General features: G+C 45.2%; 1 non-coding gene across 1 annotated transcript; it reads right to left on the bottom strand.

Moving 5' to 3' along the window:
- Positions 1 to 12,053: 12,053 nt before the first annotated feature.
- Positions 12,054 to 12,169, bottom strand: LOC121861990. The gene has a single exon (XR_006088153.1). It is a non-coding gene; the product is annotated as a U5 spliceosomal RNA (small nuclear RNA).
- Positions 12,170 to 14,786: the final 2,617 nt, after the last annotated feature.

The raw sequence follows: 14,786 nt of genomic DNA, 5'->3' as shown, positions 1-14,786 counted from the left end.
GGGGGTGAAAGTAACAGAGTTACTCCTTTGTTGTTTTAGGCGGCGAGCAGGGAACCCGGAATTTCTCCATTGCTGTGGTTATTACTAATACCATGCAGTGAGAGGAAACATACCGGGGGGGGCTGCAAAGCCCCAAACCTGGTCCCACGGGACCCCACGTGGGTGCTTCTCACACGTGGCTATTCACTCCTCTCTGTACTTCCTTACTTCGTACTGGCTGAGGGACCTGCACTCATAGAAGTGTATTCGTCCCAAAGTCCCTCCCCGGTAAACCATCACCTTGCGATCGAGTGGGTTTGTGATGGCGAAAGGGAGGTCGGTACACAACTCTCGGCCGATCCTCCAGGAATACCGTGATAGTGCGGGTACACCCTGGTAAGGGGGTTGTCATGTGTGTGTGGGTGTTCGTGTGGGTAAAGCAAGATGGACGACGAAGGGCCAAGGGGAAGAAACGAAGGAGATCGACAGCCGGAAAGAAGAAACCGAATGCTGACCATATGGTTCCCTGCACCACCATCCTTCAAATGCACAGAGAGGACGCAGGGATGCCCATGGGAATGTGCGTCATCGGGGTGGTCTGGCTGCAAGCAATCACTAGTCCGACATCTAAAGGAAGCCCACAACAAGAAAATCAACGAATATATGAACATGTGTGCAGGGTGCTATCTGGTACTGACTATCCGGCCAAGCAATCACACGTGCATCCTCAACAGGCAGATGAGGGAGGAGCAAAGGGTTCCCCAGTTTCGTTTCCAATGCGACGTGCTATACTGCCCCTACTCTGCCCCAACAAAGAGAGGATTGAATAACCACACGGTAGCAACACATGTACGGCAGTGGGGGAGGAGAGACAACCAACGTCAGGCGGAGCAACGACAGGGGAACCAACAGGCTGAAGGCAATCCAGCAAGCGCCCAGCCCTCACAGGAAGTTGGGGAAAATAGGGATAACGAGCAGAGGGAGCAGCCACAGAATTACGAGCAACAGCAGCAAAGAGAAACACAAGGGCAACGAGAAAGGCACAGATGGACCCCCCACCCAGGGATGGAGAAGTGGAAGGACCAGAGACACCACGCCCCGTATCTGGGAGAAGTACACCAGTGTCACCGCTGAGCCCAGATGATCAAGAAACGCGACTGAGGTCGATAACGCCGAGCCAGCTGCTCCAAAATGAACCCTCACCAAGAGAGGAATCACAGCACCCAGGGGACCTGACACCCCTCTTGCACATGCCAAGAATGCCACTGTCACCTCTAAGCCCCGATGAACAACATGGTGGAGACAGTACCCAAACATGGGAACAGATAATGCAAAGTCAAGAAACAAATGAAGGAAGCCAAAGTAACCTCAGTGAATCCCTTACACCACTATCGCAAAGGGAAGCAACTCAAACACTAAGTGGTGAAGGCAACATACAGGAGCAGATTGGCATAACAACTGAACCAAATGAAGAGCGAGATGAAGCTGAGGAGACATGGATACTGGAGCCGTTTCTGGGCACAGTGTATGAGATCCAGCGGAACCCGGACTGGGCAAGATTTGAAGAAGTACTGATTGAGATCGAGGTAGCAATTCAAGCGGCAAACAGGATAAACATCTCTCAAGGACAGAACACGACCAGGAAAATCACCGATGTCAATGATTGCAAACAGATCCAGAGGCTGTACAAATACAACCGTCGCCGAGCAATACGGCTAATTGCCGAAGGGAACGGCGCAAGATGTGAAATAAGCAAGGAGAGAATAGAGGAACACTTCCAACACATGATGGTTGAAAAGGATTGTGACCTAAATACCGTGGAGCACATTCCCGAACCGCCAGACGACAGACCAGAGATGGAAATGCAGCCCTTCACAGAGAAGGAAGTATTTACAAAACTAGCAGCAGCAGAGAATTCGTCACCAGGTGAAGACAGAATATCATATGATAACTGGAGAAAGGCTGACCCAAGCTGCCGAGTTATGGCAGCCATATTCAACGTGTGTCTCAGAGCCAAGAGAATACCAGACTCCTGGAAACGATACAGAACAATACTTGTCCCCAAAAAAGGTGGTAACCCAGAAGTCGTTTCAAAGTGGAGGCCTATAACACTGAGCCGCACAATATACAAGGTGTACACGGGATGCCTCACAGCACGACTCAGAAGGTGGCTCGTTGACAACGAGGTACTGTGCGCTGCACAGAAAGGATTCATGCCAAGTGATGGGGTGATAGAACACAACTACATACTTCAACATCACATGGACGATGCACGACGGAACAATGGCGATACCTGCATAGCAGCACTCGACTTGACCAATGCATTTGGCTCAGTGTCACTGGACCTCATTAAAAGAGCGCTCAACCGTATAGGGGTGGGACGGGATTTTGAAACAGTAGCAGGAGACATCATCAGTGGCAAGACGACAAGAATACTAACAAAGGAAGGAGAAACAGAAGAGATACCAGTGCAATGCGGTGTGCAACAGGGGTGCCCAATAAGTGGTCTCCTGTTCAATATAGCGGTCGAACCACTGTTGCGGAAAATCGCGGCCGAAGGAATGATACTGAACCAACAACACAAGCACCCATGCTTAGCATATGCAGACGATATAACCATCATTACAAAACAGCAAGATAATCTACAGCAACTCCTCTACATAGCAACAGAACAATGCAGTAGGATGGGACTGGACCTAAATCCTAGCAAAAGCTCATCATTGCACCTGTCTGGACGAAGACCTCGAGGAATGCGCCAGACACAGTTCTACGTTGGAGAAACGCCCATTCAATGGAAGAGCGATGGCGAAGCAACGCTCTTCTTGGGACGACCAGTTGGGTTCCATCTTCTGCCAAACATCCAAACAGTAGAGGAACTAATGCAACTCGGGACCAAAATACTGACAAGCAAGCTAGCACCGTGGCAGAGAATAGATGCAGTCAAGACATTCATGTTCCCGGCAGGAGTGCATGCAATGAGGACTTGGCAACTGAGGAAAACAGACTGGGCACACCTGGACAACGAAATGAAGACAATGTTAAACACACGCTACATCTACCGTCAAGAGCGTCGAATGAGTACTTGTACGGAAGCAGTAAAGCTGGAGCGTGTGGTGTCCCACTCGCGGCAGAAGACTCTGACATTTTCCTGGTGGATACCGCATATAAATTACTCACGTCACCGGATCCTGACGTCAGGGAAATAGCCAGAGAAGAATGCCGGCGAGTGGCAACTATGAGAACACGACAGGAGCCAAGCATGACCGACGCATGCATGTACTTAACACAGGGAGAGATGCAAACGCGAGGAGGAGACCACCAAACCATCTGGTCTAGAGCCAGGTGTGCCTCAGGCCGAATGGGGGTTTCCTGGATAGCAGAGGGAGGAGACAACATCAAGATAAAATGCACGGACTCCATCATTGAAGAAAAAGATAGAAGGAAGGTAGCCAAAACCATCCGGAGCCAGCGACGACAGATGAGAGATGAAGTTCTGCAGAATAAGCCTGACCAAGGGAAAGTGATGAAGCTCGTAGCACAAGAGAGAGCATCATCAGCATTTGTTCGAAATGGAGCGTATACAACCTTCGCAGACTGGCGTTTCATACACCGAGCAAGACTGAACCTACTCCCCGTCAATGGAGCGAAGCGAGGCCAGAATAGGGATCGGAGATGTCGTCGGTGCAATAGAGAAGAAACGCTCCCACATGTAGTAAACCACTGCATGATACATTCTCGAGCCATGCAAAAGCGACATAATGCTCTGGTGGATAGAGTACGAAAAGCCGCAGAAGGTCGACATTGGAAGATCATGTCGGCAAATGAACGAGTACCAGGAGCAGCAGACAATGGACGTCCAGACCTGGTGATTGAAAAGAACCGAGAAGTGATCCTGATCGACGTCACCTGCCCATTCGAGAATGGACAAGAGGCATTTAAAGAAGCAAGACTGAGGAAAGAAGAAAAGTATGCAGAACTGGCAGCAGAGATGAGAAGACAATACCAGCAGGTGAAGGTGGCTGCATTCATAGTGGGACCCCTGGGAGCATACGACCCGGAGAACGAGAAGCTGATGAAGAGACTGGCATCAAAGGGATACCTGCGCCTCTTCAGGAAACTGTGTGTAAGTGATGCCATTCGCTGGTCGAGAATGATTTATATAGAACATACCTCAGGGGCTAGACAGTATGTAGGGTGAAATAAACCCAAAGTCAGGATAGAAGAAAGAATAGGTTCTAGTTAGTGGAACAGGAACACTATGTATAAAATGTAATAGATAGTCAACCAATTGTCACAAATATCTGGAATACCCAAACTATTGTAAATAAAAAACAATGTATCATTCTTTTAAATAAAATCTGTTCTTATCAGCTTAATAGAGAGTACATCATCAGTGTTCTTTTTTACATAGAAGGAAGAACACAGATTTGGACTTTCTGGGGGTGAAAGTAACAGAGTTACTCCTTTGTTGTTTTAGGCGGCGAGCAGGGAACCCGGAATTTTCCATTGCTGTGGTTATTACTAATACCATGCAGTGAGAGGAAACATACCGGGGGGGGCTGCAAAGCCCCAAACCTGGTCCCACGGGACCCCACGTGGGTGCTTCTCACACGTGGCTATTCACTCCTCTCTGTACTTCCTTACTTCGTACTGGCTGAGGGACCTGCACTCATAGAAGTGTATTCGTCCCAAAGTCCCTCCCCGGTAAACCATCACCTTGCGATCGAGTGGGTTTGTGATGGCGAAAGGGAGGTCGGTACACAACTCTCGGCCGATCCTCCAGGAATACCGTGATAGTGCGGGTACACCCTGGTAAGGGGGCTGTCATGTGTGTGTGGGTAAAGCAAGATGGACGACGAAGGGCCAAGGGGAAGAAACGAAGGAGATCGACAGCCGGAAAGAAGAAACCGAATGCTGACCATATGGTTCCCTGCACCACCATCCTTCAAATGCACAGAGAGGACGCAGGGATGCCCATGGGAATGTGCGTCATCGGGGTGGTCTGGCTGCAAGCAATCACTAGTCCGACATCTAAAGGAAGCCCACAACAAGAAAATCAACGAATATATGAACATGTGTGCAGGGTGCTATCTGGTACTGACTATCCGGCCAAGCAATCACACGTGCATCCTCAACAGGCAGATGAGGGAGGAGCAAAGGGTTCCCCAGTTTCGTTTCCAATGCGACGTGCAATACTGCCCCTACTCTGCCCCAACAAAGAGAGGATTGAATAACCACACGGTAGCAACACATGTACGGCAGTGGGGGAGGAGAGACAACCAACGTCAGGCGGAGCAACGACAGGGGAACCAACAGGCTGAAGGCAATCCAGCAAGCGCCCAGCCCTCACAGGAAGTTGGGGAAAATAGGGATAACGAGCAGAGGGAGCAGCCACAGAATTACGAGCAACAGCAGCAAAGAGAAACACAAGGGCAACGAGAAAGGCACAGATGGACCCCCCCACCCAGGGATGGAGAAGTGGAAGGACCAGAGACACCACGCCCCGTATCTGGGAGAAGTACACCAGTGTCACCGCTGAGCCCAGATGATCAAGAAACGCGACTGAGGTCGATAACGCCGAGCCAGCTGCTCCAAAATGAACCCTCACCAAGAGAGGAATCACAGCACCCAGGGGACCTGACACCCCTCTTGCACATGCCAAGAATGCCACTGTCACCTCTAAGCCCCGATGAACAACATGGTGGAGACAGTACCCAAACATGGGAACAGATAATGCAAAGTCAAGAAACAAATGAAGGAAGCCAAAGTAACCTCAGTGAATCCCTTACACCACTATCGCAAAGGGAAGCAACTCAAACACTAAGTGGTGAAGGCAACATACAGGAGCAGATTGGCATAACAACTGAACCAAATGAAGAGCGAGATGAAGCTGAGGAGACATGGATACTGGAGCCGTTTCTGGGCACAGTGTATGAGATCCAGCGGAACCCGGACTGGGCAAGATTTGAAGAAGTACTGATTGAGATCGAGGTAGCAATTCAAGCGGCAAACAGGATAAACATCTCTCAAGGACAGAACACGACCAGGAAAATCACCGATGTCAATGATTGCAAACAGATCCAGAGGCTGTACAAATACAACCGTCGCCGAGCAATACGGCTAATTGCCGAAGGGAACGGCGCAAGATGTGAAATAAGCAAGGAGAGAATAGAGGAACACTTCCAACACATGATGGTTGAAAAGGATTGTGACCTAAATACCGTGGAGCACATTCCCGAACCGCCAGACGACAGAAAAGAGATGGAAATGCAGCCCTTCACAGAGAAGGAAGTATTTACAAAACTAGCAGCAGCAGAGAATTCGTCACCAGGTGAAGACAGAATATCATATGAGAACTGGAGAAAGGCTGACCCAAGCTGCCGAGTTATGGCAGCCATATTCAACGTGTGTCTCAGAGCCAAGAGAATACCAGACTCCTGGAAACGATACAGAACAATACTTGTCCCCAAAAAAGGTGGTAACCCAGAAGTCGTTTCAAATTGGAGGCCTATAACACTGAGCCGCACAATATACAAGGTGTACACGGGATGCCTCACAGCACGACTCAGAAGGTGGCTCGTTGACAACGAGGTACTGTGCGCTGCACAGAAAGGATTCATGCCAAGTGATGGGGTGATAGAACACAACTACATACTTCAACATCACATGGACGATGCACGACGGAACAATGGCGATACCTGCATAGCAGCACTCGACTTGACCAATGCATTTGGCTCAGTGTCACTGGACCTCATTAAAAGAGCGCTCAACCGTATAGGGGTGGGACGGGATTTTGAAACAGTAGCAGGAGACATCATCAGTGGCAAGACGACAAGAATCCTAACAAAGGAAGGAGAAACAGAAGAGATACCAGTGCAATGCGGTGTGCAACAGGGGTGCCCAATAAGTGGTCTCCTGTTCAATATAGCGGTCGAACCACTGTTGCGGAAAATCGCGGCCGAAGGAATGATACTGAACCAACAACACAAGCACCCATGCTTAGCATATGCAGACGATATAACCATCATTACAAAACAGCAAGATAATCTACAGCAACTCCTCTACATAGCAACAGAACAATGCAGTAGGATGGGACTGGACCTAAATCCTAGCAAAAGCTCATCATTGCACCTGTCTGGACGAAGACCTCGAGGAATGCGCCAGACACAGTTCTACGTTGGAGAAACGCCCATTCAATGGAAGAGCGATGGCGAAGCAACGCTCTTCTTGGGACGACCAGTTGGGTTCCATCTTCTGCCAAACATCCAAACAGTAGAGGAACTAATGCAACTCGGGACCAAAATACTGACAAGCAAGCTAGCACCGTGGCAGAGAATAGATGCAGTCAAGACATTCATGTTCCCGGCAGGAGTGCATGCAATGAGGACTTGGCAACTGAGGAAAACAGACTGGGCACACCTGGACAACGAAATGAAGACAATGCTTAAACACACGCTACATCTACCGTCAAGAGCGTCGAATGAGTACTTGTACGGAAGCAGTAAAGCTGGAGCGTGTGGTGTCCCACTCGCGGCAGAAGACTCTGACATTTTCCTGGTGGATACCGCATATAAATTACTCACGTCACCGGATCCTGACGTCAGGGAAATAGCCAGAGAAGAATGCCGGCGAGTGGCAACAATGAGAACACGACAGGAGCCAAGCATGACCGACGCATGCATGTACTTAACACAGGGAGAGATGCAAACGCGAGGAGGAGACCACCAAACCATCTGGTCTAGAGCCAGGTGTGCCTCAGGCCGAATGGGGGTTTCCTGGATAGCAGAGGGAGGAGACAACATCAAGATAAAATGCACGGACTCCATCATTGAAGAAAAAGATAGAAGGAAGGTAGCCAAAACCATCCGGAGCCAGCGACGACAGATGAGAGATGAAGTTCTGCAGAATAAGCCTGACCAAGGGAAAGTGATGAAGCTCGTAGCACAAGAGAGAGCATCATCAGCATTTGTTCGAAATGGAGCGTATACAACCTTCGCAGACTGGCGTTTCATACACCGAGCAAGACTGAACCTACTCCCCGTCAATGGAGCGAAGCGAGGCCAGAATAGGGATCGGAGATGTCGTCGGTGCAATAGAGAAGAAACGCTCCCACATGTAGTAAACCACTGCATGATACACGCTCGAGCCATGCAAAAGCGACATAATGCCCTGGTGGATAGAGTACGAAAAGCCGCAGAAGGTCGACATTGGAAGATCATGTCGGCAAATGAACGAGTACCAGGAGCACCAGACAATGGACGTCCAGACCTGGTGATTGAAAAGAACCGAGAAGTGATCCTGATCGACGTCACCTGCCCATTCGAGAATGGACAAGAGGCATTTAAAGAAGCAAGACTGAGGAAAGAAGAAAAGTATGCAGAACTGGCAGCAGAGATGAGAAGACAATACCAGCAGGTGAAGGTGGCTGCATTCATAGTGGGACCCCTGGGAGCATACGACCCGGAGAATGAGAAGCTGATGAGGCGACTGGCATCAAAGGGATACCTGCGCCTCTTCAGGAAACTGTGTGTAAGTGATGCCATTCGCTGGTCGAGAATGATTTATATAGAACATACCTCAGGTGCTAGACAGTATGTAGGGTGAAATAAACCCAAAGTCAAGATAGAAGAAAGAATAGGTTCTAGTTAGTGGAATAGGAACACTATGTATAAAATGAAATAGATAGTCAGCCAATGGTCACAAATAACTGGAATACCCAAACTATTGTAAATAAAAAACTCTGTATCATTCTTTTAAATAAAATATATTCTTATTTCTCTCTTTTGCTACTTCCATACTTAGTACTAGTTGCGGGACCTGCTTCTCGGCCTTTTGGCTGAGCTGTGTGCTGGATGCCATCTTGTACTGAATTCCCGGCCAGGCAATCACGAATGTATCGTCATGAGGGAGATGAGGGAGGAGCAAAGGGTTTGCCATTTTCGATTCCAGTGTGATGTGCAATACTGCCCCAACAAAGAGAGGCTTGATCAACCACAAAGTAGCCAGACATGTCCGACAGTGGAGGAGGAGGAGGAGAGACAATCAACGTCAGGTGGAGCAAGGACAGCGGAACCAACAGGATGCCTTTTGGCTAAGATCAAAGTGTAGTATCTGTTCTTATCAGCTTAACGGGGAGTACATAATCAGTGTCCTTTTTACATAGAAGAAAGAACACAGATTTGGACTTTCTAAGAGGTGAAAGTATGAGAGTTGACTATACTATATTTTAGGAGGCGGGCAGGGAACCCGGTATTTCTCCATTGCTGTGGTTATTACTAAGACCATGCAGTGAGAGGAAACATACCGGGGGTACCCCAAAACCTGGTCCCGGAACCGGAAAGGTAACCCGGGACCCCACGTGGGTGCTTCATTGTACCATGCTTTGGGATTTTGTATTTGCAGGCATCCTCGCAGAGCGCCCTTAGCGGAGCTGGCATAATCGACGAAGAATGTCTCTAATTTCAAAGCATCAAGTATCTGCGGCATCCCAACGTGTCGCTGGAAGGGTTCCTTGAGCTTCCGGTATTCACCACAAGTTCCTCCGCTGAACTTCGGCGTCGGCCTTTGGGAGAACCTCATATTTTCTAACAGTTCTCTCACCCAGCCCTCGGACCTCGGCAGGTCGTCCTTTTGGTCCTTCATCAACGTTAGTGGTTTCGGTGAGCGAGCTTGATGCTCGGAAGTACTACTGCGCTCCCCCTGGTGAAATGTTCCCGGCTCCGCGGTTAAGGTGAGCACCGGGAGTCCTCTTGGAGTATATAGCGTTTTTTCGTCAGTTTTGGTTTGAGGAAGGTCGTGTCTCTGGTAGTGATAACACCTTTCCGCGATCTTCTGTTGTTGTTGAGCAAACGGCTCACTTCTCTCCATATCATTATCATCATCTGCGCAGTGTTTCCATTTTCGTGTTATGATCATGTAAATAGAAGTTTTGGTGCTATTTCATAAAATCCATCTGGAGCTAAGCGTGTGCTCCACCATTACCGAAATGAATTGTAAACCTGTCTGGGGATTTTACTGAAAGAATATCATTATTTTAACGTAATATAAAACAGTACAGTATATTTCAATCCAAAGTTTCTCAAGTTCAATCTTTTACTTAAAATACTGTACTTGCAAGTGGTTTATGGGAATAAGATTAGTAATTTGCCTAAAATAAACACCTTGCATGTATATTGTGACGGTTCAGTTGTGTCAAGTGGCAGGGCAGGGTGTGGGATCCTTATAAACCAGTACACAGAACAAGGTACTGATGACACGAAAATTGGACAACGGCCGAGCAATTTTAGATCATCAACACAAGCCGAGTTATATGCATTGTTAGTAGGATTAGAAAATGTTGTAAAGAGGAATAAAGATATATATTTTTTTGTTGATAGTAGGGCAGCTTTAGATTCTTTGAGCAGCGGGAGTTCAGTCTTTGAACACATTATTGGTTTATGTAGAAAAATTGTAAATACAATAAGGAAAAAAGGCCATAGTTTTCGATTTGTATGGGCCCCTTCACATGTGGGGATTGGTCTTAATGAAGCAGTAGATATAATAGCAAAAAGAGTCACGGAAAAGGCCGAGATTGACATAATATGTATTAAAACTTTGAAAAAATTATGAGCAAATTGCGGAAAATACAATCAATAGAAGATAATTTAAAAAGGAATGAAATATATGAGAAAAGTGAAACAATGAAACATTACTATCATGTTCTCATGAACACAAATTTTACAAATAGGAAAGATAGGAGCAGGTGGAAAGATTCGGTGTGTATGAGGTTAAGATTAGGGTATAAATATTACTAGGAACTTGGAGCCGAGAGAAGTGAACGGGATATGGAATGTAGAGTTTGTAGAACATCCAGGTCCCATACCCTGCCACATGGGATGCCCATTTCTTAATGTATATAGAAATGCCCAGATAAATAATGTCTCCAAGCAAATAGAATGGATGCTTAAAAATAGGAAAGTAGATGAAATATTCAAGAAATATAGAAATTTTGCATCTGGAATATAACTATGTACTATACAAGATATATCTGTATTAGGGATTTATGTGAGTCCTGAGAGGGACATTCCTGGACTGGGGTGGCGGATGACTTAAGTCACTTCATCCCTTTGAGATGTATTTTTTTTTATCTCAATAAACGTATCAATCAACTACGTGAAAATGAGACTACGAACTCATTTTACTTTCCTAAGATCCTTTTTTCAAACTTCGCTGTGACTGAGCTATCGAAGACCAGAATTAAATTGATTTCAAGGTTCAAGATGGCAGTCCCTGGTGAACGTTCCGGAGCGTTAGACAAGTAGTATTAGGTTACACCCGTTAGATTTTCAGAGATACGTGGCGTGAGAGTCCCCTTCAGGATAATTAATTAATTTCTTAATTAACACCCTTACAACAATTTCACCATGAACATCAGATTCTGTGATGTTCATATATGAAAAGGGGGTGACTTCAGCCACAGTTAACAATTACTGGCATCTCTAGGGATGACGTCAATGATACCTCATTCTTAAAGTAGATTCTACCCTGACTTATATTGACAATTTCACTAACAGTAAATACAATAGAAGCTTTCAACATCAGTCACAAAGGATCTTGAACGCTTCATCTGTAATCAGACATCTCTAAGTTGACGCAAAGTAAGGGTGTTCTCTCACCAATTCAAATTTCATGAACACCCTGTGCGGTATTTTGGAATACCTGAGTCTCTCCGGAGGACTCCGTTCTCCCGAAGTGGTTAGAGAACAAATATTTCAAGTAGGGAACTCAAAAGGTTTACAGATTTCAATTCAATTTCAATATTTTTTATTTCTTGTTAGAGGAAGCGGGATCCTAGTGCTGTCCCTAGGTACCCTTGGTTTGTTTGAAGTCTAGAGCAATTTTTGATAAGTGCATGAAATTAATTTTATGACAGATCTGTATTCTCCCAACCTGATTTAGATCTGTAATAGTCGGGATAATTGTTCCATCCAGGACGTTGTATATGTGAATAGATTTTTTTTTTTACTACATTAGATCACATACACTTGATTACGACATTGTATGATTATTTTCAGCTAATTTGAATTAGTTTTGTGAGCCCATGTGAATGGGCTAAGAAAAAATTAATTAAGACTCATTGAGTTGTTCCCCCCCACGGAAATCTTTAGTAAAAGGCGAAAGATTTATGCGTTTTGAAGGGAAACCAGAGCTATGGTCGCAAAGTTGTTCAAGACCCCAACAAACATTAACTTAGAACATACTTGGAGTTGTAGTTCCAGTCAAGAAAGACATTAAAGGTTTTATTGTCCAGTGTCTAGAAGAGTTTTAAAATAAGATTTACAAGTCCTTCTTAACATTTAAGACTACCGTGATTGGCAGTCAAAAGTGGTATTACTTATGTGGATTTTCTTTAAGAGGATTTAATTTACATAATTCCTTTAAATCCGAACAAATATAGCAAATCAACGAGAATGTTATTGTTACAATGTTATGACTGCGCTTCAACTAAGGTCTTTAAGGGCATAACTTAGTTCATAAATGTTCTGTTTTATAATATGGCCCTCATTGTGCAACCGTTTAGTCATAATTAATAGTAATCTAATATAATGAAAATAAACCTGGATCTTGATTATAGAAATGCTTTTATTCTTATGTAATATAAGTTATTTCAATGGTGATAACCACCGGTCTCTCATGTCTACCTACCACTATTACGCCTGTATGAAACTGGTAACTTCAGGTCCGCAGGAGTAGCAGTCCAATAAATCTTAAAAAAAAAAGAAAAAAAAAAACATTAAATAATTATTATAGCGCTTGAAATACTATCTACTGTTATATCAAAACATGAACGAGAAGAAAAGTCAAAAGCTAGCGAGCTACAACTTAAATTATTAGTATAAAAGATCAATAAAGAATTTTAAAATACAGCATGTCTAGTTGAGCCCGGATACTTTTACTCTCCTAATTTCCTTCAAACTTTCCCCTCATTTACGTCCACCTAACCCCCCCCCCCCGCCCCAATACTTCCAAAGTACTTCCAACAAAAACCCAGCAACAAATATTAGCCCTTCATCCTTATCTACAGGCTTCAAGTCAAGTTTGATAACGTAAAAAAAAACAAAAAAACATAGGAAAAAAATGCTTCTGTAACAGTGCCATGTAAATTGTCATGTTTTAGAGAAAATCTATGAGAATCTAGTTTAGACAATATTCCTGCCAAAAAGCCATTATAGAGGCATATTACACCAAAAAGAGCCTGCCTATGTGCCTACATCTTAGCCAATCACCGTGACCTCTAAGTGTGACGCGAAAGGCGCAGCTGAGCTGTTTTTTTTTGTTTTTTTTATTGGACACCCCCTTACATCCTTGTTTAAGGTGAAGCGCAGAAGCGTTTACAGCACCCAACAGGGAAGCATGCTAAGTTCATGGTTGATGATGATGATGGGATGGAGAGAAGAGAGCCATTGGCTCAAGAAGGTGGAAGACGGTGTAGGAGGAATATGTCTCATGAGTTAAGGGCGTAGAAGCCTGAAGAGTCAAGGGCGTAGAAGCCTGAAGAGTCAAGGGCGTAGAAGCCTGAAGAGTCAGTGGTTTATGTCAAAGCAAGTTATTGGAAGCTCAAACAACTTTCCCTGAATACGAATTCGCAACTTTCGATTTATAGCAGGTACCTACTTTGCTGCCAGGTGAACAAGGACCAAGGGAAGCTGGCAAGTGTGTCGGAACAAATTTCCACCGACCCGGGAATCGAACCCGTGACAACTGGCTTGCGAGCCAAGAGCTGAAAATTAGCGTCTCCTACCCAACTACAATTGGGTTGTACAGTAATAAGGTTGAACAAGAGGACAGAACATGATTATGTCTCGTTGGCAATTATGTTTATTGCAATTGTAATTACTTATCTATTTTCATGATAATTTCCGATAAAACGGTTTTGATGGTACAATAAAAGCAGGAACTGTAAATATAGTAGGTGTTACAAGAAATATTAATACTTAGACAATAGATTTTTTTAAGAGATGATTTAAAGGAAGGGAGCGTAGGCTTTGCTCGGATGTGTGGGGTTAAGTTGTTCCACTGTAACGACCACGGTCGTACACGTCAGTTAACGCCAAAATCACATGATTCATATTACGCTCAATAGCCCACAAAACATGTACCTCTGCTTTTATTTTGAGTCCTCCATCTGAGGAGTCCGTTTTCTCATCACTACACGACGCCTCAGTCCCCTGTTATCCCATTTTCTCTGACTTACTGAAACCAACCTCTCTATAAAATGAATTTGAATGTGAGAGAGCACACCCTGGTTTAGAGTCAGCTTAGATATGTCGATTTACAGTTGAAACTTTCAAGATCCATTGTGAGGGGTGTTGAACGCTCCAACTGTCCTTATTGTTGGTAAGACGTGTCAAGTAAGTGAGTGTTGAGTCTGCCAGGACAAACGATACCCATCGGTTTCGTTTCCTAAGAATATCCATGAGTTTCTGATCGCGCCTGAAATTAGATCATTTTGTCGCCCCGACATCAGAGAATCTGATGTTTATAGTTTGATTAGTGTCAGTTATCTATTTAAGAAAGTCATTAATTTCCTGAACTAGTCTGTCAACTGGTATAATCTCCAAGATCTAACGTCTCCCTGTGAATAGTTCCTTGTTCGCTGTAGGCCTGAGCTTGCAGAATTGTTGTTATCAACGTGTATATTCCACCTTTTCCTGGCAAGCTCAACCTCTGGTTAGATTATATGAATAGACATAGGAAAGTACCCTGATCCGGAACACCGGATCCAACATGGTAGAGAAGGTATGTTGTTGGTAAGATTGACCTTTCTG

The sequence above is a fragment of the Homarus americanus genome, unplaced genomic scaffold (assembly GCF_018991925.1).
Source record: "Homarus americanus isolate GMGI-L3 unplaced genomic scaffold, GMGI_Hamer_2.0 scaffold24469, whole genome shotgun sequence".
Taxonomy (NCBI): Eukaryota; Metazoa; Arthropoda; class Malacostraca; order Decapoda; family Nephropidae; genus Homarus; species Homarus americanus.
Note: the sequence above shows the minus strand (reverse complement) of the source record. Positions and strands in the feature narration are given on the sequence as shown.